A 24610-nucleotide genomic window follows, 5' to 3' on the forward strand; every position below is an offset into this window, starting at 1 on the left:
AGCCAGTGTGTTAAACATTTTATTGCCTTTGGCTTTCAAAATTTTAAATTTCACGTATTAATTTTTTGTCTCCCTTGATCCATTATAAGTTTGGGATATTTTAAAAGATGTATGTATTTTTAGTGGAAAGGCGTATTTACACAGAGAAGGAGGGGCTGAGAAAAAATTTGCTGGTTTACTCCCCAAATGGTTGCAACAACTAGAGCTGAACTGACTGCAGGCGGGAGCCAGGATCCTCCTCTGAGTCTCCCATGTGGATTCAGGGGCCCAAGGACTTGAGTCATCCTCTGCTGTTTTCCCAGTCCATAAGCAGGGAGCTGGATTGGGAGTGGAACAGCCAGGACTAGAAACCGTGCCCTGATGGAATGCTGACACTTGCAGGCAGAGGATTAGCCTGACACAGCACTGTGCCAACCCCTAATCTTGATTATTATAGACAAAGTTTGTTTGGATACAGTTTATTTAGGTTTATTGTGGCACTGAAGACATGAGAACTAATTTCCAGAAACAAAGATCCTTTCCTGGGCTTCATTGTTCTTTTAGGAACATAAATTTGTGAAAATACACCAAGTAGCTCATTGAATGTCCTCAAGGTCATATTGTATAATGTAGTCACACCTGGACAGTTCTGAAATCCACACTGTAAAATGACATAAAAGATTTTTTCCAAAATAGCACATTTTTATAATGTGAAATGAAAAGCATTGCTATTTCTATAGCTATTATCATTTCATTTCCTGGGAACTGCTTTTAATGCTCTATGAGGATATGTACAAAAACAACAGTAATAATGCATGGAATCACTCAGGTAGCTAGAGAATTCTCTGTGAAGTTGCATTAAGACTCTCAGAAATATTCCTTTATCTCCGTATTTAATGAATGTATAAATCACATTTTGCTATTCCATTTGTCAGTAAATTGTTAACATTGAAAATTTGAATCCAAGCTAATTTTCAAGTATTCTGCATAAGAGAATTTTAATTACCATTTTAAACTTTAAGGAAGGAAATCTGAAACTCAAGGTGTTCATAAATTTGAACTGAAATCATCATTGTGCTAATTCCTTAGTGAGAGTGTATTTAAGAGTTTAATTTGTACAAGGTAGTTAGTATGGTAACTGGGACTTAGTAAGTATTCAATAAATATTAGTTTTGCTTATAGCATCATCACCCCTACCATTACTTCCACCATCACCCGTTAGTGTGAACTCATAATTCATTATGTTCATAATTCATGGCACATGAATAATTTTAAAAATTATGTTTATTAACATGGCTCATGAATAATTTTAAAAATTATGGTTTTTTGTGTAATCTTATTAATAAGGAAGTAAAACTTGTTATAAATATGCAGGACTAATTTTTTAAGTCTTTACATTATTATATTGATCATACTGAACATCTTTCATGGCTTTCATTTTAAATTGTGTGTTATTTTTTCATGTTAATGTGCTACTGACACAACAAGAATGTATTCCATGTAATTCATAGATACAGTCCTGAGGGCCTGACATTCCTTTCTTTCTTTTGTTGTTTTCCTTCTTTCTCTTTTGATTCTTTGTGGGTTTTTTTTTTTGTTTTGTTTTATTTTTTTAGTTTTTGAGATAAAATAGCATGGCTCTAAAATAACATGGCTCACACTTTTCAAGAGACAAAATGTGTGATATATTTATTCGTTTTTTATTAGTAGTAAGTTTATATAAATATACACATATTGCTGTATCTAAGGTGATATAAATAATGTTTATGCATATATACTGATACTCATAGTCACTAGCTTACATTTGCCACTAATACAGATGTGGCAATATGCTGTCACAAATAATTGCAACACTTTCCTTCTTCTAGTGTCTTTAAAATGGCCAAGTATAAATTTACAGTATTGAGATTAGGTATAATTTTTGGTTACCTGGGATTAAAGAGCAACTGGTCAAATGTGGAGTTGTCCATGGTGCTGATACATCCCTGACCCCTCTTGTGAACTCTGATGTGGTTTGCTTTGAATTTAATCATTTTCAATCTTCCTATTTTTTTTTTTTACTTTTTTTTAAGATTGAAAGATTTACAACATGTGCAAGAGAGAGAGATAAAGAGGGAGAGGGAAAATCTTCCAGCTCAATTCACTCACCAAATGGTGGCAATGTTGGGAGCCCAGGCCAGTCTCTTTTGTCTCCCATGTGGGTACAGGAGCCCACATCCTGGGCCAGCCTTCTCCCAGATGCTGGCATCATAAGCAGAGGCTTAACCTACCACACCATGTCATTGAATCTTATCTACTTTATATATCTAATAATCTTGTTGCTAAGATTAAGACCTATTAATCTTGACTTCATTCTTACATCTTAACTCAGTAAAGGCTTTTATATGTCTTTTAGATAAATGATGCCATTCTCTGAATTTATTGTACTATCTCATCCTGTTCTTTTTTTCCTTTTCATTAGGAAGAGGGCCTTTCTATAGTCCAGCTGAAGATTAGGTGGTTTTAAAAGGTACTATCTTCTAATGAATACATGTGTGGTCCTAGTTATGATACAAGCCAGACATTAAGGTTATACCGCGTTCTAGAAGGACCTTCCTAAGAGGTTTTATTTCTTTTAAAGCTTCTTGGTAGTTGCTTCCGGGTGAAATTCCCTAGATATTCAGACCCAATTTAGGGGACAGTGGTAATTTTGTTCCATCCCACCGGGGTAAGATTCTTCAGCTCAATGTTCCTATAATGCCTTCTCAATATTCCTATAACATATTCATATAATAATGCAGCTACTGGGATGGTAAGTTGCATTTACGGAAGACATCCTCAGATTTATGTCTTGCTCTTTGTATTTGGAATACAGGTTTATATTTAGAATATGTTGGGCCCTGCGTGCACTGGGATCCTTTCTTGCACATGCTGGGATCTCATGCCAGTTTGTGTCCCGGTTGCTGCACCTCCCAACCAGCTTTTTGTTTGTGATCTTAAAAAGCAGTAGAGGTTGGCTCAAAGCCTTGAGACCCCCCTGTACCCATGAGGGATGCCCAGAAGAGGTTCCTGGCTCCTGGCTTCAGATTTGCTCAGCTCCGACCGTTGTGGCCACTTGGGGAGTGGACCAGAAGATGCTGATCTTTCTCTCTGTAAATCTGCCTTTGCAATAAAAACAAACCTTAAAAATATTTAGAATATGTTATAAATTAGTAACAGGCATTGTATAGCAAATAGTTTTGTACCTTTTAATAGATGAGTACCACTGAACAGCTGACATTAGTCAATAGTGATGCCAGCACTGGTGGTGCTGTACAGGGTATTTAGTTCATGCTTTCCCTTGCTTTTCATGTTTTAATAAATTAGGCACAGAATTAGAAAACAATCAAAGCTCTGTGTTTTCTAAAGTATGTTTTTATCTTCTTTTGAGTTTGGTGGAGGAAATAAAAATTTCTGAAGATCCTAAGGTTGACTGCTAACTTTTGGCTATGGGGCAGTTGTTTGGTTTTATCCTTGAAATCCTACCCCAAAATATGTTATTGTCATCTGACTATGTTATTTTTAATTAAGCGTTAAATTTACTGATTTGAACATCTGTGTCTAGGTTTTATGCATTTCAGGTTAGCATTTGTCTCAAGTTACTTACTCCACATAATTAGTAGTAAATAGACTATAGTGTTTACTGCTTTAGTGAAACACATTTAAATCATTTGTAAAACAATTCAGCTGGCTGAGAAGTGCTTAGATATAATTAGTGTCCTTGAAATTTCATATCTTTAGTACTGATGACACCTTAAGCTCACCGAACACAGCATTGAACTTTCTGCCCCTCCCCCTGAAACTGCTTATCTGCCTTCATTTCCTGTCTCATTTTCAACACTGCCATACCAATACCCAATAAAGCCAGGAGCCTTAAACACATCACATAGGTCCAATATTTTCACCTGGTTTTCATTGAGCTTTTTTGAGCTATGCATTTATAAATTCAGGGCAATTCTTTAAAGTATAAAAAATTATTAAATATTGGTAGTAATTTAACTTGGTCAGTTCAGTGGAGTAATGCAGTGACATGAGGCAAGGGAGTTCATTCTGCCAGGTATTCATTAATATGTACATAATGTACATAAAACCGAGCACACTGCATGCCAAGTTAATGTAAAATTTCAGCTGTCACCCATAAACCTAAATATCAGATTTTGTTTTTTATTAAAATAGCCTGTGTTAAACTTCAGTGCAATAATGAATGCATATATTACTATAATCTTCTATATTTGAAATTAATATAAGATTTTAGTCTTCTAAACAACATTATTACTACAAGTTTACTTTTAGGATTGATTTCTATATCTGAAAATCAGTTATAAAGGAAGAAATGCAGAGAAATCTTCAATATCCAGGTGGTTGCAATAGCCAGATAGGAGCTTAATTCCATGTTTTTCATGTGAGTGACAGAGTCCCAAGTGCTTGAGTTTTCTTTCCCTGCTTTTCCCAGGCCATTAACAGGAAGCTAAGTCAGAAGTGGAACAGCCAGGACATCAACTGGTGCCTATGTGTGATAGGGCCATCACAAGCAGTGCCATTATCTGCTGTGCCACAAAATGGGCCTCAGTGACTTTGAAAGTAATATTAAATTGTCAGTGAAGTTCTTCCTAGAATATTATTGTTTTACAGTAGGAAACTTTTAAATGTTTTAGAGCAACTTTATTGAGATATTATTCAAATGTCATAAAAACCATCCTTTGAAAGTATGTAAATCATGGTGTTTAAAATAGTCACAGACTTTTGTAACTATTACCATTATTTAATCCAGCATATTTTTTCATCCCCCAGAGAAAATCTCATACCTATTTCACTGCTGCCTGTCTCCACAGTTCTGCCACTTCCCATCCAGCTCTCTGCTTGTGGCCTGGAGAAGCAGTAGAGGGTGGTCCAAAACCTTGGGACCCTGCACCTATGTGGGAAAATTAGAAGAAGCTCCTGGGTTAGGATAGGCTCAGCTCCAGCCTTTGTAGCCACTTGGGGGAATGAGCCAGCAGACATAAGATCTTTTCTCTGTATCTCCTTCTCTCTGCAAATCTGCCTTTACAATAAAAATGAATAAATCTTAAAAAAAAAAGCTATGCTGCAGTTTGAATTAATTTTTTATGTGGGGCATGAGATCCAAGATGGCTGAATAGAATATAGCCACACTGACTTTAGCTGCCATGGGAAACAAAATGAATAAAGGAAAGACTGTGTTTCCAGGGGTCTATTGATAAAAATTTTCTGTGCAAAGTGATAAAATAGTACAGGATCTTATGGAACAAGAGGATAGAGGACAGAGACCCTATTGCAGCAAGTGCATGGCCCAGCCAGCTGCCAGTTGAGAGCTACCATCTTACCAATTCAAGGTAGGAAGAAATTGCCACTCACCCCAGCAAGCACAGCTTCAGGTGAGTGGGATTACCACAGACTTTCATTCCAGCCTGGGGAGCTAACTGAGGTCTGAGCAACTGTTGGAACTGGAGAAGAGTAGCCCAATTGCCTCTTTCTTTTCCCTTCCCTCACCTTTGAAGAACATCAGACTGAGATGTGGAAAGTCACATAGCAGATGTTTGTTCCACTGATGACAGAAGCAGAGTCAGGGCAACTTGAAAGACAAAGGATGGATCCCCTGAATTCTGCAGCTGTTCGAGTTTGGGGACTTTGACACCAGAGCTAAGTCAGCCAGGAAACTTCCTCTTAGCTTCTAGGGGCTAACCAGTGTAGCCCATGATAAATCCAGTCCCACCCTGGGAGTAGCAAAAGCAGGACTGTAAAACTAGTTCTAATTCTTCTGTCCCACTGGAAGTCTGCCTGCATTTCACTGTCCTGGACTCATATCTGCCACATCAAGATCTGCATACCTTGTAGTCACCCTGTGGGACTGGAGCAGGAACACATCCCCTAGTCCCATCACCAGGGTTCTTGGTGTTAACAAACCACATGAGTTGGGCTCTCCTAGGAGCACCTAAAGAAGAGCCCACCCTTGCTGCACAATTGGTACCAGAAATCCTAGAATCACTCAGAATTGCCAGTGGGCAAGGTAACAACCAGCTTTGTATCCCTCAGCCTTCTCCAGTCCCCAGGGAGACTGACAGCAGGTTTTCTGTGGACTAAAGATAGATACTAAAAAAAAAAATCCATATTCGTCTGAAAGCCACACTTCTGTGCCTATAAACTACATCTGGTTAGATCACTGTAGCACTTGTAGACACAATTGAAATTGATCAAAATGAATCACTCAGACTACACTGCCCAGCTCACCTAGAACCAAAATCAAAGCAACAAGCCAGATGTTACCCTGCATGCCAGCTAAACCTTAAACTCTTGCAATAGAACATATTTCATAAAAATGAGAGGACACAGGAGATGTCCACCTAAGGACACAGGAGACACGAAAAAGCAAGCTGGCATGATTTCTCCAGAGGAGCACAGTTTCCAGAATTGCGCCCGAAGGGACGGAATTCTGTGAGATTCCAGACATAGAATTCAAAATAGTAATTGTAAGGACACTCAGTGTGATGTAAGAGAAGGCAGATAGGTGGATTAGAGAAATGACAAAACCAGTGGATACCATGAGGTATTCCTCAGCAGATAGTAATCATTTTTTTTTATGATTAGTTTTCATTTTATTTCTGAATTATCAAATTTTAAGGTGCAGAATTACCCTAAATGTTGCAGAACTCATTTTTGCATTTTTCTTTTTTTTTCTTTTTTTTATTAATTATTATGCATTATGTGACAGTTTCATAGGCTCTGGGAATCCTCCCACCCCTCCCCACGCCCCTTCCCCTGGTGGATTCCTCCACCTTGGTGCAGTATTACAGTTCAAATTCAATCAAGATTCTTTCTTTGCAAACATATACCAAACATAAGAGTCCAGCTACTTATTGTCCAGATGGGTTGAACAGTTTCTTGGGGAGACCATTTCTGGTCCAAAGTTAGTGCTGGTAGAATATCATCCCAGTCAATTAAGAGTCCCAATATAACATTAACAGCAATTTGTAACATTATGGAATTGACATGGTTTTGCGTAACCAGTATGTTAAAAAAAAAAAAAAAAAAACAAGTTCTTAACCACAACCTATGATTAGCTCATTGACATTTCAATTTTAGTTTGTATACAGGACCGGCTGCTATATACCTTAAAATGGCAGCAGATAGTAATCATGAAGATGAACTAGATAAAACATTTGCAAAAGAAATCAGAGGAATAAAAAGAAAAATTGAGAGCTTTTAACAGCAGAATAGACCAAGTCGGGGGCTGGTGATTTTATGACCTCAAGGACAAGATTTTGGAAATAACCCAGTCAGACAGAAATAAAAAGAAAATACTAAAAAGTTTTTGGAAGAAAATATAGAAGAAACACCTCAGGATATTTGTGGAGGCAATGCCTCTTGGTCAACATCTTCAAAGCACAAGCAATACGTGCAAAACTAAACAGATGGAATTATTTCAAACTCAGAATTCTGCACAACAAAGTAAGTGATCAACAGAGACACCCAATAGAACGGGAGAAAATAATTTCAAATGTATCAGCAATGTTTCAAACTCAACAACAAGCCAGTCCAGTGAAGAAACTGGCAAAGGACCTCAATAGACAATTCTCATAAGAAGAAATGCACATGGCCAAAAAAGAAAAAAGTTCAGCATCACTATTTATTAGGGAAATGCAAATCAGGAGACATTAGCTCACCCCTGTCAGAAGGGTGACAGTAGGAAACACTGACAAGGATGAGGAGAAAGGGCAACACTTCCACTTTGTTGGTAGGAATACAAATGGGTACAGCCAACCTGGAAAGTATATGGCAATGGCTCTTAAAACTAGAAATAGGCTTGCCATGTGATTCAGCAATTCCACTTCTAAGTGTATACAACATCAAAGAGATAGCTGCATCACCATGTTTGTAGCAGCATTATTTACAATAGCCTAAATATGGAATCTACCGAGGCCTATCATCAGATGAACGGATAAAGAAAATGTAGTGTATATATACAATGGAATATTGTTTAACTAAAACCTACCATTTTCAACAAAATGAATGCAACTGAAGGACATTGTGTTGAATGGAATAAGCTGGATAGAGGAAAATACCGTAAGTTCTCCCTTATATTTGAGAGCTAAATTTAAAAATATATATATATCAATATATAGTATGTAAATGCTTGTTTTATATCTTTATATCTGTGATTTAAAATGTTATATACTCCTGGGGACAGCACTATGGCATTGTAAGCTAAGCCTTCGCCTGTGGTGCCAGCATCCCATATGGGTACTGGTTTTTGTCCTGGCTGCCCCACTTCTGATCCAGCTCCCTGTTTATAGCCTGGGAAGGCATTAGAGAATGGCTTAATTCCATGAGACCCTACATCCAGGTGGGAAACCCAGAAGAAGCTCTTGGCTCTCAGCTTCAGATCTGCTTGGCTTTGGCTGTTCTGGCCATCTGGTGAATGAACCAGCTGGTGAAAGATTTCTCTCTCTCTAAATCTGTCTCTCAAAAAAAAATCTTTAAAAGAAAAATTATATTACTACAGTTTTCATAATTTGATTATTCTAAAATTTACTGTGTGTGGATAAAATTATATTTCTATTAAATTATTATAATCATCACCTATGTTGCTACTAAACTGAGGTCTTTTTGCTTTTTATTCTTAAACTTATTTGGTGGAACTTTAAGCTCTTGCCTGTGGTGTGTGTGGATTTTAAAAATGTTATTTCAAAAACTTAAAAGAAAAAAGGGGAGAAAAAGGATGGGAGGTGGGAGGGGCAAGGAAGAAAGAAGAGAATATCATGTTCTTAGAATGTTTCTGTGAACTGTGTTGAATCTGTTAAAAACCAAAAAAATTAGTTTTATATGGTGTCAGGGAAGGCTCAAAATAGTTCTTTTGCATGTGGATATCCAGTTGTCCCAATACAATTTGTTGAAAAGATTATTCTTTTAATGTGTTGGCACCTTTGCTGAAAACAGTTTCAACATAAATGTACAATTCTGTTTCTGCACTCTCGATTGTGTTGTGCTGATTTATGTGTGCAACGCCTGTCACTACTCTTGATTAGTACAGTTTTGTAGTGAGTTTTAAATTTGGGAAGTGTGAGACCTCTAACTTTGTGGTTCTTTTTCAAGATGTTTTTGTTCATTTCTAGAAAAAAATGTAATTGAATCTTGTATATCAATCACATTTGCTGCAATATCGCTTAACATACTCATTTGTTCTCTTTACTAATGATTAGTAAGACAAAGTTGTCTGAATAGATAACTACTCTTTTCATTTCCAATCTGGTTGTCTTGATGCTCTCCTAAGCCAAATTTTAGTGAGGTTCTCTGAACTCTCTTGACTTTGACCTCCATGCAGTCTTTGGCCAGCCCTACCCAGTGTTAGGAAAGAATGCTGCTATGTCACTTTAGCTAGAACTGCTCCCGCAGCAACTGCAAGATCGAGCGGCCAGGGCCTGTGGGACCAAGAACATTCTCTGCAGGTAGGACCTTGTCTGGGAGGCTGGGCTATCAGTTTTCCTTACATTTTTAAGATTGATTTTTATATGTTTGAAAGGGAGAGAGAGAATGAGAATCTTCTGTCTGCTGGTTCACTACCCAATGTTCACAGTAAGCAGAGCTGGTCCAGACCAAAACAGGAACCTGGAACTCCATGCAGTCTCCCACGTGGGTGGCAGGAACCTAAGCACTTGGGTCACCCTCTGCTGCATTCCCACACACACAACAGAAAGCTGGATCAGAAGCAGAGCGACCACAGCTTGAACAGGTACCTGATGTGGCATGACAGCGTTATACATGGCAGCTTAACCCACTGCATCACACCACCAGTCCCTCAATTTCCCTTTGAGCTAGTTTTCCCATATGCAGTGTGATTTGATGTATTGTGCTTCTGTTTTCATACATCTGAAACAATTTCTAATTTCCCTGTTGATCTATTCTTTGACTCACTGATTATTTAGGTATGTGCATTTCTCATCTCAAATCTCCTTCTGTTAATGATTTCTAAGTAATTCCATAGTGGTTAGAGAATATACCTTGTTTGATTTCTTTTAAATTTATTGAGACTTGTTCTTTGACAAAATATGTGATCTGTTCTGGTCTGTGTGTACTTAAAAACAACATGTATTCTGTTGTATCTATACTTTTAGTTATAATTAGTTTATAATATTCAGATCTCACACCTTGTTGGTTTTTAGTTGTCCTATCCAGCATTAAAACTGAGGTATTGATATTTCCAGCTGTTAGAGTTGAACTGATTCTCTTTTCAATGTCAGTTTTTGCTTTATTTCTCAGTTCTCATTTTAAATGTCCCATTATTACATATATAGATATATAGATAAATACATTGTTACTATATCTTCTTGATTTATCATCATGAAATGCTATTCTTTGTCTCTAGTATCAGTTTTTCTTTTTAAAAGATTTGTTTTTATTTTTACTTTTCAAAAATTACAGATATAGAAAGGTGTTCCATCCTCTGATTCATTATGCAAATGACTGCTACAGCCAAGCTGGACCAATGCTGGGAGGCAGGAGTTTCTTCCACATGCCCCACAGGGGTGCAGGGTCCCAGGGATTTGAGCCATTCTCCGCTGCCTTTCCAGGTCATAAGCAAGCAGCTCGATCAGAAGTGGAGGAGTCAGGACGTGGACCAGTGCTCATATTTGATGCTGGGGCCACCAAAGTGGAGGATTAGCAGCCTACGCCACCATGCCAGAACTTAATATCAGTTTCTTTTTAATGTTTTTGTCTGATGTTGATATGACACTGCAGCTCTCCTTACTGCTTATGCTTTCATAGCACATCTTTTGGGACTTTTTTTCATTTTTGCCCTATTTATTGATTGTAACATATGACTTTCATGGACATCATATAGTTGATCCTATTTTTGAGCCATGCTTCCCTGACTTTTTGCATGTAGAAAACTAAGTATTTTGAGCACTTTATTGAGCTGACTCTGGAAATCATCCCCCAACCCTGCAGTTTGTTTTATTGTTACTTTTTATTTGGTAACTTGAGTTACTTAGGTAAACTCTATTATTTGTTATGTATAGCTTCTGCTGAACTCTTCAGGTAACCAGTGGCCAGCTTACAACTACACAGAAATATCCTTGAATGCCTCCAATCAGTGAGTCTCCTGTCTTTCCTGAAGAAACCAAGTGTGTGAGGACATGCTGTCAGTGCTCCAGCAGCCAGTTTACTGATCTGCCTTAGCTTGCACTTCCTACATGGGAGAAGTGAGAGAATAGGACCATCTCAGATAGCATTGCACATGTGCATTGATTTCTAGGTATCCTAGAACATGTTGAAACATTTCAGAGCTTTTTGTGCACATCCCATGTCCCAGAATTTCCTTGTAGGTTTTGTCAGCTCTTCATTAGCCCCAACTAATACCACTTCCTCACTGTTGCCACTAGTTATTTACAACAACTGTCCTAAGTGTACAGCTGTTCCATTCACACAGATCAAGTAGAGTGAAGATGGAGCATGAGAAGGGAACTGTTCAGGGAGCTGTCAGACAAGTCAGGAGATGACTCCTGTGGAAGCAGAGCAGCTGGACATTTCAAACCCATGGTTCTCCTGCCAGTGTTTGCTAGGCAGCAGATTTCCACAGCTTCCACAGTTAGGAAGTTGCTTGTATTTCTAGGCTACCATGGAACTAGAGAATGGGAATGGGTTACGTTTTGAGTGTGGCAAATCTTATTATTCTACAGACATTCAGCAATTTTTTCTTTTAAAAAGAGATTTGTTTATTTGAAAGGCACAATTACAGAAGGAGATTTTCATTTCACTGGATCATGGCCAGAATGGCTAGGATTAGGTCATGCCAAAGTCAGGAGCTTGGAACTCCTTCTGGGTTTCCCAGATGGGTGGCAGGAGCCATCTGCTGCCTTCCCAGGTGTTTCAGCAGAACGTTGGATCAGAAGTGGAGCTGGTATTTAAACCCATGTCCCAAAGGGGTGCTGAATTGTAGGCAGCAGCTTAACCCTGTGAGCCCACATTGCCAGCAATAGCTTTCTCTTATTCTAAATAAATATTGTTCGGGGTTTTTTTGCAACCTTTGGTTAATTCAGAGTTCTGAAAAAGCTTATTTTACTTTTTTTGCCATTCATTGTGATTGCTTTACAAAGAATCCCTTTCAGAGGTCCTCATTTTACCCTATCAGTCAGTTTTATGAACGTCTAACGCTGACTTGGAGCTTAGTAAGTTGGGGTGTGATGAGCTGATCTAAAATGGTCCTGCAATTAAGAGAGACCTAAAGAAATTATCAGAAGAAGGTTACAAGGCTAAAAGTTCCAGGTTCAGAAGTAAGTAACATCAAGTGAATGTGGAGGATGGCCTGGCTATCTGAGTCTAGGAGATGGGTCTGGGACCCACTGTCTCGTCACACCTCCATGGCAGAGTGCCTGGACAGTGGTACAGAAAGCACTGGCTGGAAAGGAGGTGACTAAGATGATTCTAAAAGAAGAGCAAGTTGTCTTGTAGCAATCTGTTTTCATAAATGAATCTGTTCATTCCCTTCACCTTGTGATTTGAAAGGATGTGAGCAAGAATCTGCTATCTATAATAGAGAAAATTAGATTATCAAAAGATAAACTACCCCAAGACTTAGGGCTTACAACAGATAGAGCTATTCCTAATTCTTTTGCTTTCTTGGTAAATACTCTACACCACTCGATGGTAAGACTGTCTAAAGGAGTTTTAGTAGCAAGGGAAAAATCCAATTTAAAAATGATTTGTAGTGGAAAAATAACTGAGATATGACTGACTTGGTTATGTAAGATTGAATGGGAGATGAACCAGATTTGTAAAGTGGAATGCTTAGGAAACATGATGTTAACAAAATACAACCAGGCTAAATGGTAATGCTATTCTGATTTGGGGACATAACGATCAAATTGCCATTGGTACAATGAAGACATCACGGAATTACTGGAAATTTTATTTGGCAACAGTGTATATGTTTTGCTAATTTTCCACCAGGTGTCAGCAACACTTTAAACAATAGTAATGGTGGTGGTTATTTGGAATTTAGTGTCTTGATTTGTTAAATGTTTGTACAGTTGAGGATATTTTGTATTCTTACCACCATCTGATTGTCTGTTCTGTGGTATCCTGGAAAATGTCATCTGTTTTGTAGAACCACATTCATTTTAGCTATCCTAGCATGCAGGGTTGGATTCCTTAACTGCAATATTAAAGCAAAAGTATTGACTTCTCAGATTCAAATATTTTAGACAAACTAGGTCAGCAGGGGGCAGCACAATCTTAACAGTGTTTTAGATTTGGTCATTGGAATGACCATTCAGAACAAGGGTAGTATGGTGTGAATTTTCCAGCTTTCAAGCATTCAAACCTTTTATTTCAAATTAAATGGTACTTACAGTCTAAAAATACAAAGCAAATGAAAGTCGTATTTTTAGAGAAAATTTTACTTGTAGCAGCAAACACCGAAAACAGTAGAGATTATTTTTAGTGAATAAAAAATTGTGAATAAAATTTTCTAGGAGTTGGCATGGTGCAGTTAAGACATCACTTGGGACTCCCACATTCTGTATCAGAGTGGCTGTATTCCAGTTGTGACTCTGCTCCCAGTTCTTATTTCCTGTTGATATGCAGCCTGAGAGGGGAGGCCTCAGGGAGGCCCAGGTAGCTTAGTGCCTCCTGTGAATGTAGGAGACCTGGTTCCTGCTCATTAGGGAAGTGAACTTTGGGACAGAAACTTGATCTCAATCTCTACCCCTGCAAAAAGAAAGAGAGAGAGAGAGAGAGGAAAGAAGGAAGGAAGGAAGGAAGGACAGAAATTGTACTGTGTTAGCATCTTCCTTTTGTAAATGAATAAACTGAAGTTCCAAAGAATATTAAAACATGCCCAAGGTCAAATATAGCAAAATTTTAAAACTTTCACATAAAAAGATGGGCTCCGTGGTGTAGTAGGTAGGTTAGGCCTCCATTCATAGCGCCAGCAACCCATCTGGGACCAATTTGTGTTCTGGCTGCTTCACTGCCCATGTATCTCTCTGCTTGTGGACTGGGAAAGCAGTGAAAGATGGCTTGAGTCCTTGGGCCACTATATACAAATGGGAGACCCAGAGGAAGCTCCTGGCTCCTGGCTTCAGCTCGCCCCAGCATTGGCCATCGCAGCCATTTGGAAAGTGAACCAGCAAATGGAATATATATCTCTGTCTCTCCTTCTCTCTGTGTAATTTTGCCTTTCAGATAGTAATAAAAAATAAATATTTAAAAAATAGCTTTCACATAAACTCAATTGTCTTACTTCAAAGCACCAGTACTTATAATAGAAGTGTTGATAATATATTTATTCTTGGAATAGCTCTACAATTCAATCCAATTCATTTCTTTTGTTTTATACAATTTAGAGAAAATTTTGATCCAGCATAGATAAGGAATTATGAATTGTAACTTTTCGAAAAATATAGCTTTTCTGCAATTTCCAACTTCTAATTTTAAATTAATTTCTAAATTAAATGGCTATCTAGAGAATCTGTACAAAAATAATACCTTAAATTTGCAATCCAAATAAATGCATTAGTGTTCTCTGTTAGCAACTATTATAACTAAAGAAGCAGACACAGTTATCCCACATTTTTTAAAAGCCTACAGTTACTAAATACTTGCCAAACTCACATTCTTGGACCTAACAAACACCAGAAACCTGGCTCCAAAATTTGCTTTCCTTACCACTGCACTCAGTTACCTATGTATTTGATTATTCACTTTTGTATTTGTGTTTTCTTATTTTAGTTTTTAAGTAGTTAAAATTAAGTCTTAAGAGTAAAATTTAAAAATCCTCCTCTAACTATAGTTGGAATACAAATAGTCTGTGGACAATGAAGTGTAAGCTAAAGCATGGGCAGTATTTAGAAGTACTATGGGGATCATTACACTCTAATTAGCAATCATTTCCTAATAGTAAAAATATATGTTTTTGTATTGAAAAAAATGGTTTCAATAATTCCACTTAAATTCATTATTAATGGGAATACACATTTGTTATATACCACTTTGCACAGCAGTAACTGATTCTAGCATTCTCTAAACTTAGTCACCAGTTTTAAAAACTTGCACCGCACATGTGAGGATATTTCTGGCACACAGACTCTTTACTACTTTACAACCCAGTATGTGTCACTGGTGACTCAGATATGCCAGAAAGAATGCTTTTGCCATTTTCAGAAATGTGATAGACCAATAAGAAGTGAGGGAAGTCAGAGTTGTTCTTTTTCATTTTTATTCTAGAGTTAGAAAAAAAAACCCCCGAGAGTTCTGTTTTACTGTTTGAGCCCTCAAATGCTTGCAGGGTTGGGAATTCAGTGCAGGTATGACACATGGAAAGCAGGGACTCAAGTCTCCCAGGGTGCACATGAACAGGCAGTGAGTTTGGGAGTGGAGTCAGGTTCTGTGACACTGCGGGCCAAACTCCTACTCCGATGACCAAAATCTTACAGGATTACCACCACTATGTTATGTTGGCAATCTCCAAGACTGGCTATAGTAAGACGATGTTTTTTGAGTCTATTTTTTTACTCTACAATCAAATTGCAATTTTTTGCTAAGGCAGTTCATGCAGAGACAAGGAATACGGCCTCACAGAGACTTACTGTGTCACCAGCACAACTAAGGATACAGATCTCCGACTTGTACTCAGTCTTGCCTCCTCTCACTTTTAGACATCAGTCTGAGCATGCTACCCCCTGTTTCTAAATGTTCCTCTCATTTCCACTGCATCTAGATCCAGTTTTTCTTACCATACCACATTCATGTATTTGCTGATTTCCTCTTTTCATTCAGCAGTAGGTGTTGTGTGCTGCCGAGTGATAGGGACTCTGCTCGTTCAGTGTGTACAAAGATGCCTAAAATAAAAACTGAGCCCTCGGGGGATATGCAGGCTGCTGGGAGAGACTGGGCACCAATCCAGAACCACGCAGTAGGTCTCTGACAGAAGCAGCTGCCGCAGTGCTGGGTGAGCAAAGTTTGGCTTCAGCTTTCCTAGGTGGCTGTGTTTTCTACCCATTGCCACTTGCAAAACAGCCACCCCAGATCAACTTACATCTGCTAAATGTGCTGCCCAGTCAGAGTGCTGGAGTTCATTCTTCTCTGTCTAAAATGTTCTTCGGTATATCTATTGAAATCCAATTTCAAATATCGCTTCTCCTGAATATTGTTTTTACTATCCAGAGTTAATCAGATTTGCCTATTTTCTCCCACAAAACTGCTCAGTAAATTTTGCTGTAGTCTGTCTCAAAAGCAGTTCATCTGTTTTCAAGTGTAGTACCTCGTCAAGAACAAGCATCCTATCCACTCTTATACCTCTGAGAGGCTAAACAGCTATGTTTTGATTCTGTTTGCTTGAATGAGATAAAACAGTATGTACTCTATTAATTACTTTTTGTGAATGTCCTGAACTTAACCACAAAATAAATTAGGATTATGATATGAACATGAATATACATTTTAAGTATTAAAGTGAGGATATAAATATTATGGTAGATACTACAGTACAATGGATACTGCAGTTTTCTGCCAGTCTACTGTATACACTACTTCTTTCCTTAAATGAAATGCTGTTTTGTTCAGGAAGCCAAACCCAGGCCATACAGAATTCCATACAAAATTCACCATTGAAGTCACATTTGGAAGAGTATAAACATGAAGAACTGATTGGCCATCAATGAGATTGTACAAACCTAAAAAGAAATGTATTTGCAACTGTAGAGCCAATAGAACACTATGAAAGAGATGATAAAAATATATGTTAAAAGAATAGGTAAGGGAAGTATTAGGAAACACAGAGAAAGAACAGATAATATTGAGAAAGAGGCAGATCTAAGTAATGACCACATGGAATTTCTGGGATGAAAAATAAAGTCATTACAAAGATCAATAACAATGTGACAAATATAAAGTATTTGAGGGATGGAAAAACTTGTTAAACCTATTTTCCTATGACCACTCAAGAATGAGAAACTAAAAAAAAAAAAATGAGACATAAGATTTGAAATATATGTACCATCAGATTGAGAAAGCATAGATCCTAAACAGGATTATTAAAAATAATGCACAGAGGGGCACATTGGGTTAAGCCACCACTCTCAAGGTTGGCGTCCCATATCAGAATGCTAGTTCAAGTCCTGGCTACTCTACTTGCAGAGCAGCTTGCCTGCTAATGAGCTTGGGGAGGCAGCAGAAGATGGCCAAAGGGCTTTGGCCCAGACCACCCATGGATGGAGTGTCTGTCTTCTGGCTTCGGCCTGACCCAGACCTGAATTTTGTGACTTTGGGGGAAGTGATTCAGCAGATTTAAGACCTTTCTCTCTGTTTCTCATCCTTTAAAATAAATTAGTACTTTTTTTTTTCAAATTAAAATGAATCAACACCCATTGAAAATTTGTGAAAGAGTCAAACACCAAAGGTAAAATGACTAAAACAGCCACATAGAACAGTGATTGGACTAACTGCAGGTTTCTCAGTAGCCACAAAGAAGCAGCAGTGGCCTACGCTCTGTAAGGTACTAAGACAAAATAACCACCAGCATGGAATATGCCACCTAAGTCACCCCTGCTTGGAGAGCGCGAACACCAGACCTCAGGCTCAAAAGACCAAGAAAAAATACCACTCAAAGGTCATTGTACAAATCACTCCCAGAACATAGCCTTTTGTAAACCAAGCATTGAATTCAAAGGGAAGAAATGAGAGAAGTGGTTGCTACACCCAGGCATTATTAAAGATGCAGAAACATCATGTGCAAAATCTAAACAGAGATAGATTCAGCTGAATACCTACTAGTAAGTATGTGGATGGTCTGACATAATGGAAACCTGTGGGACCATGGTCCAATAAATTTTAAAATAAGCAGTCTTCCTAAGCATATGTATAGAATTGATAACAGAAAAATAACATCAACCATATGTGAGGCCACAGAGGAGTTCTGTATAAATATCTGTATCAAGACCTGGTGCAATTGCTCATGGCTAAATCCTCATCTTGCCAGAGCCAAGGATCCCATATGTGCAATGTTTTTCATGTCTTGGCTGCCTTTCTTTCCCATCCAGCTCCCTGCTTATGGTCTTGGAACGCAGTAGAGAATATCCAAAGCCTTGATACCCTGCACCTGTGTGGGAGACCCAGCAGAAACTGCAGGCTCGTGGCTTTGGATTTGCTCAACTCCAGTCACTGTGGGCATTTGGGGAGTGAACCAACAGATGAAAGATCTTTCTCTCTGTCTCTCCCCTCCATATATCTGATCTTTCCAATAAAAATAAATTTTTAAAACAAAAATCCAAATATCTATATCACATAAACTTCATTCTTTGGCCACACTGTAGTAAAATTAGAAGTCCATTATATATTGATTAAACATATACATAACATCATATCATCTTAAATTAAGGCAAACATGTGGTATTTAACCTTTTGGGATTGGCTCATTTCCCTTAGCATTATGGTTTCCAGTTTGGCCCATTTGGCCACAAAGAACTGCATTTTGGTTTTTTTTAGTAGCTGAGTAGTATTCCATGGAGTAGATGAACCATAGCTTTCTTATCCAATCCTCTGCTGATAGGCATTTTGGCTGCTTCCATGTTTTTGCAATTACTGATTGTGCTGCTATGAACATAGGAGTGCATGTTGGTTTCTCATAAAACAAGTGTTCTGGATATATTCCTAGGAGTGCTATTGCTGAATCATACGGTATGTTGATTTTGACTTGTTTGAATGTTCTCCATACTGATTTCCATAGAGGCTGTACCAGCCTGCAGCCCCACCAGCAGTGGAGTAGGGTTCCCTTTTCCCCGCCAACAAGTGTTGTTGGTGCTTTTATTCATGTGGGCCAGTTTTACTGGCGTTAGGTGGTACCTCATTGATGCTTTAATTTGGATTTCCCTTATTGCCAGGGTATGGTATATGTTGTGTATAAACTAAAATTGAAATGTCAATGAGGTGGTCACAGAAGGTGGTTAAGAACTCGCATTTACTTTTACCATATTGGTTACTCATTACTATGTCAATTAATTCCATGATGATGTAAATTTTTGCTGATGGTATGTTGGAGATTTTAATTGACTGGGATGATACTCTGCTGGCTCTGTCTTCGGACCAGAGAGGGTATACCTAAGAAGCCGTTGAACTTGACTGGACAATAAGATGCTGGACTCTATGTTTGGTATATGCTTGTAATGGGGGAATCTCAACTGAACTTGAGCTGTGATTATGCAACAAGGTGGAGGAATCCACCATGGTGGGAGGGTTTGGGGAGAGGTGGGGAGAACCCAAGTACCTATGAAACTGTGTCACATAATACAATGTAATTAATGAATTAAAAATAATAAATAATTTTAAAAAACATATATTATCTACAACAGTACTTTAAATGCTTCATAAAAATGTTGAATTAGTAGACAGTTTTTGGTGCAGAAAAAGTTTTAACCACATGGATAGTTTTTTCATAATATACGTTTTCCATGAACCTTCTGAGGACTTCCTCTTTTTTAAAGTTGTTTTTTTTTTTTTAAATTGGAAAGGCAGATAAACAGATAGAAGGAGAAACACACAGAAAAATTTTTCCATCCACTGGTTCACTCCCCACGTGGCTGCAATGGCCAGACCTTAGCTGATCCAAAGCCAGGAGACTCCAGGTCTCCCATGTGAGTGCAGGGTCCCAAGACTTTGGACCGTCCTCTACTTCTTTCCCAGGCCACAAACAGGGAGCTGGAAGAGAAGTGGAGCAGTGGGGACATGAACCAGCGCCCATATGGGATCTCAGTGCACTCAAGACAAGGACTTTAGCCATGAGGCTGTTGCACTGGGCCCCCTGAGTACTTGTTATACTTGCCAGACATTGTTCTAGATATTCTATGTGCATGAGTGAAGCATTTCAACCTGTGTGGAATTTAATTCTAGGTAGGAGAGGGAAGATGGGAGATAAGTATAATGCATGTATGATGTGTAACAAGGTGAAAAGTACTATGGGGAAGGAAAAAGAAGGTGAAGAGAACCAAGGACGCTGGCAGAGGGCAGTGTCTAGGTCACTTGGAATAGCCTGTGCCATGTCAGAACATCTGGATCTAAGTCTCAGCTCTGCTGCAGATCCCACTCCCCCTCTTAGGTATATCCTGGCCGGAGGCAGGTGATGGCTCAGTGGTTGGTGCAAGGTATTAAACTCCTGGCTCTGAAGGCATTTGAGGAGTCAAACCATGAATGGAAGGTACCTCTCCCACCTTCCCTGTTGCCCCAGTATCTCTTTATCAAATAAAATGTTTTGGAAAGACTATTAGTGGATAGTGGAAGATGCAAGAAACTAGCCATGTGTGCGTGTGGGGAAAGAACACTGTAAGCAGAATGGGACAGACCTCTCTGAACCCAGAGCACACATGTGGTGTCCAAGGACGGACACTTAGCTAGCATTCAGTGATGCAAATAAAAAAGGCAGTCCCCTCCCTCCATCCCCTGAAACGTATTTTAGAGATGTTCACGCAAACAGAATGTTTTCCAACTCAACTGAGGGCCACAGAATAAAACATAGTGGAAATTTGAAATATTTAGAATCTAATAAAAATGAAAGCAAGTTTGTGGGGTTTCTAACATTTCTAACAATATTAGAAATTTGAAAGAAACTTTGGGAGGATGAGGTAGAGAGCAGATTGATCAGCTAAGCATCTTTTGACTCAGAAAGCTAGAAAAGGAAACCAGTGTAAAGTAAATTATAAAAAGACTTAAAAAACTTGTTCTTTGAAATTATTTGAAAAATGTATACACTTCAGGAAAGAAACACAAGCAGTACGTTAAAGGGAGAAGGAAGGCATAATCACCAACTTAGGACATTTCAAGATAATTAGGAAAAGTAAATTTAAAAATTTGTAACAAGTGATTTTCTTGAAAACAACTTTCTAAAAGATAGTTTAGGAATGATAGAACACAAGAAATTAAAAAAAAAAAAAAACCTGATTAATCAGTAGCCAAGAGGATCACCTTTCACAGAGAAAAAGCAATGGTGGAGTTTTAGGAGCGAGTTTCATGTAAGTGCACCAAACAAGTAACTCCTGAGCCATGTAAGCTATTTGAGCAAATGAGAAATCCAACTTTTCTTGGGAGATTTGTATAACTTTGAGAAGCAAAGAAATTACACATTAGTCCCATTTATATATGCTGGAACTCTCAGATTGTTTTTTATTAAAGTCACCCGAAAGAACACACATATGCATGTGTGTATTTACATATATGTGGTATATATATGTATTTGTACACACACATATATATGCGTGTGTATAAATATATATTTTTCAAAGTTTTGTGGGAGAAGTTTGATCCAAGATTTTTGGAACTCTATCTGCAGATTATTCAGAAAGTTCATGGAAACAGAGAGGAAGAAAGGGTGAGTGGGATGGAGAAGGATAATATTATATTCTTAGAATTATATCTACAAACTATTTTGAGTGTTAATGACTAATTAAAATATTTTTAATTTATAAACTTCCTTGAAATGCATATTATGAAACTACTGCGCATGAATTTCAAAATTTTTGCAGCCTTTAATTTCACTTTCCATTAACTTTTTGGTATACCCTGTTAGACAAAGTTTGGATCACAGCAGGGATTTTTCAAAATTATTTCCCCATGATGCTGTCATCAAATGCTACTGTTGTAAATTATTTTGGGGACAGGCTTTTGGCACCTTGGTTAAGATGCCAGCTGGAACAGCCGCGTCCCATATCAAATCTGGTACCTGGCTTTGAGTCCTGGCTCTATTCCCAATTGCAGCTACCTCCTGATGCGTACCCAGGGAGGCAGCAGCTGATGACTCAAGTAGTTGGTCCCCTGCCACCCACCTGGAAGGATGCAGGTTGAGTTCCCAGCTCCCAGCTTTGGCTTTACCCCACCCCAGCTGTTGCAGGCATTTTGGATGTAAACCAGCAAATGAGGGATCTCTGTCTCTCTCTCTCAGACTCTAGCTCCCTCTCTCTTCCTCTAGGATAAACAATTTTTAATTTTTCATCTGTGTGAAACTATCAGATACATTAATTTTTCAGTGACAATACACAGGTGTAGTATCAGGCTCCAGCACACGCAGGAGTGAGAATTCTCTGCTTGTATTTTTTACTCTCCCTCCGCTTAAGTGTTGGAGCTGCGCTCAAAGTGTAGTGACATTCCCTTGCACTGAGTGACCTTGCCACTGTATGGCTCCTGCAGGGCTCATGTCTGCACGCTGGCTCAGCAGAAAGCCTGAAGGAGGCAATCCCAGTTGGCACGGCAGTGCAACAGTCCTCACTGAAGGCTAAGGGGTCTGGGAAGCCCAGGACGGACAGCTCGGTTGAATGGACTGCGCAGTTAATATCTGGTGTTGTGTTTTGTTTTGTCTTGTTTTGTTTTTCCTGCAGTTGTAGCCATCTATTTTCTTGGGTCCGCAGTACCCAGTTTGCTTAGGAGTCAGCCTGCCATGAGCTTCCAATGAGGCCAACTTTGTTTCAGAGCCCTAGAAGTGAATCTCATGGGCACTGGCTAGCCAGTTCTGGGGTCTGATGTGAGCCATCAGGAAGCCACCCTCCTCATACCCACAACAGGCAGAACTGCTGAAAACCAGTTGGCAACTCTGAGAACCTGCCTGAGAGTGAAGCTAGATTCAGAGAGGAAACCCAAGAAATGGATAAAGTGAGCTGAAACTGCCTCTGTATAAGCTCTTGTGTTCTGTAAGCATCTGGATTCCTTTATGTAGCTTAAACCAGTAACTATTAGATATTCGGTGTCTTGTAACCGGAAGGATCCTAATAAAGCCTACTGCTTTAGGTGGACCAGCTTCCAGGAGTGCTCCAACTGCCCTTTCACCCACTGCTCGGCTCAAGTGGCTATTGGATTCACATGGTGTTTTAACAAAGCCCTGTGGAAATACACTTTCCTTCCTGGATTGGCAGAGCAGTGAGTGGGAGGCTGGGGATTGGAGGAGTTCTGCTGCTCTGGCTTTCCCTCTGCTGAGGTTGCCTCTGGTTGTCTTCTCCCTGAGTTCCCTGGGGCTGAGGAAGAGCCCCGAGGGGCAATGCTGCCGCTGAGCTGAAGCTTGGCAAGGGTGGCAGCTGCAGCCATTCAGCAGGTGACTCCCTCGTGCAACTGCTCAGTCCCTCTGCACACACACTGCTCATTTTCAGAAAAATGGGAAGGCAGCATTTCATGTATAAATGAAATTAAAAAGCAGTCACTCCCCAACAGCCACCATCAGAGAGCATTCAACAGAAACTGTTCAAGTGTCTAGTAACTGTCATTGTGCCATTCAGCAGTTTCAGCTTAAAAAATACCAAGTATAACTAGTTTTCAGTAAGCTGGAATCAGTTCAGCAGTTATAAAAAGCCCACTATGTTTGGTTAGTAAAAATTCAGTCGTATTTTTCATGTGATGGTCATTCCCTCTGTGCTGACAAGTTCCCACCCAATCTTAACCTAGTAACACCAGTAAGAAATTAAAGCTCGTATTCTGGCTACGGTAAACATTACACGCTTATTCATTTTTCGAAAAAATTAAATCGATTTTTCTCTATTCTCACAGAACGACTTACAATCCTACACCCTGGAGCAAAAGACCCAGGGGGGAAGGAGGAGAAGTATTAAAAAGAAATAAAATATTATGCAAGAAGGGAAGAGTTTTCACTTTGGGGAGCCTGTGGGACTATTCCTTTAAGGAGACCTAGTTAAGACTGGAATTTGTTTGACTTTGGGTTAATCACCTGCAGTTACTGCCGCCCAGGCAAGCCCCACTTATAAATTAATGATGGGATGTGCGGAGGGGGTAGGCAGAGTTTCCTGAATCCACACAGAATGGAGCGACAGCGTGCCCCGAGGAATAGTCTGAGGAAAGATGCCAGTGTCGCTCAGAGCCTCTGCAGTTAATTTGCGCTTGCTGCTGTTTCCCCCGTTTAGGTGGCTGGTGTGTCCTGCGTGTGCTGGAGCCCAGGCCTCCTTGGACTGGCTCCACATGGCCCGCCTCGGGCAGGCAGCTGCAGTGGTCTCCTTGGAAAGGCTGTGAGATTAGCACGATGTCTCAGGTAGAGCTCAGAATGAAACTCTTTGAGTAGGGTTCTGCACTGTGTCTGCAATCTCCCCAACAGAATGTGACCACCAAGGATCCTCCCGCTCTCTCACTGTTTTGCTTAACTCAGACATGAGAATTTCCTCAGCATTGGAGTCAGGGAGAGAAGTTGGTATTTCCCTTTAGGAGTGGGCAGGCCTTTACCATCACTTTCTTGAGGTGCCCCTGGCTTTCTTTAAGGTAGCAATGTGGCCCTATTGATAAGCAGCTGTTGGGATCAAATCGTATTATCTGGCAGTCAGCCAAAGTGAAGAATACTGAATTATGACAAACGTGTGTTACGGTATATAGGCAGATGCTGCCAGTCTAACAGGCTATGTCACAAATGCTGCACCTGTGTGGAAGCACGCTGTGACACTGCTTTCCTCAGTGATGATAGATCTGAACTGAATCGGACTAAAATTGTGTCTGCTCCAAGTATCTTCAAATCATACCAAACTATGCTGTTTGCTCTATAATTCAGAACCGTAAGATGTGCCTTCCTTATGGTTCTCCATTCTGGGTCTGAGAGATTCTATCCTTAACATTAGTCCAATGAGTTAAT

General features: G+C 39.2%; 1 protein-coding gene and 1 long non-coding RNA gene across 4 annotated transcripts in view; one reads left to right on the forward strand and one right to left on the reverse strand.

Moving 5' to 3' along the window:
- The window catches only part of SYT14 (synaptotagmin 14), a 182433-nt gene that overhangs the window by 147991 nt on the left and 9832 nt on the right, over window positions 1-24610 (forward strand). The window lies entirely within an intron of this gene.
- Window positions 312-6415, reverse strand: LOC131481237 (uncharacterized). The gene is made up of 3 exons (XR_009246166.1): window positions 5844-6415; window positions 5371-5560; window positions 312-640 (listed from the first exon to the last, which is right to left on the reverse strand). It is a non-coding gene; the product is annotated as an uncharacterized LOC131481237 (long non-coding RNA).

The sequence above is a fragment of the Ochotona princeps genome, chromosome 10, assembly GCF_030435755.1.
Source record: "Ochotona princeps isolate mOchPri1 chromosome 10, mOchPri1.hap1, whole genome shotgun sequence".
NCBI classification, from domain to species: Eukaryota; Metazoa; Chordata; class Mammalia; order Lagomorpha; family Ochotonidae; genus Ochotona; species Ochotona princeps.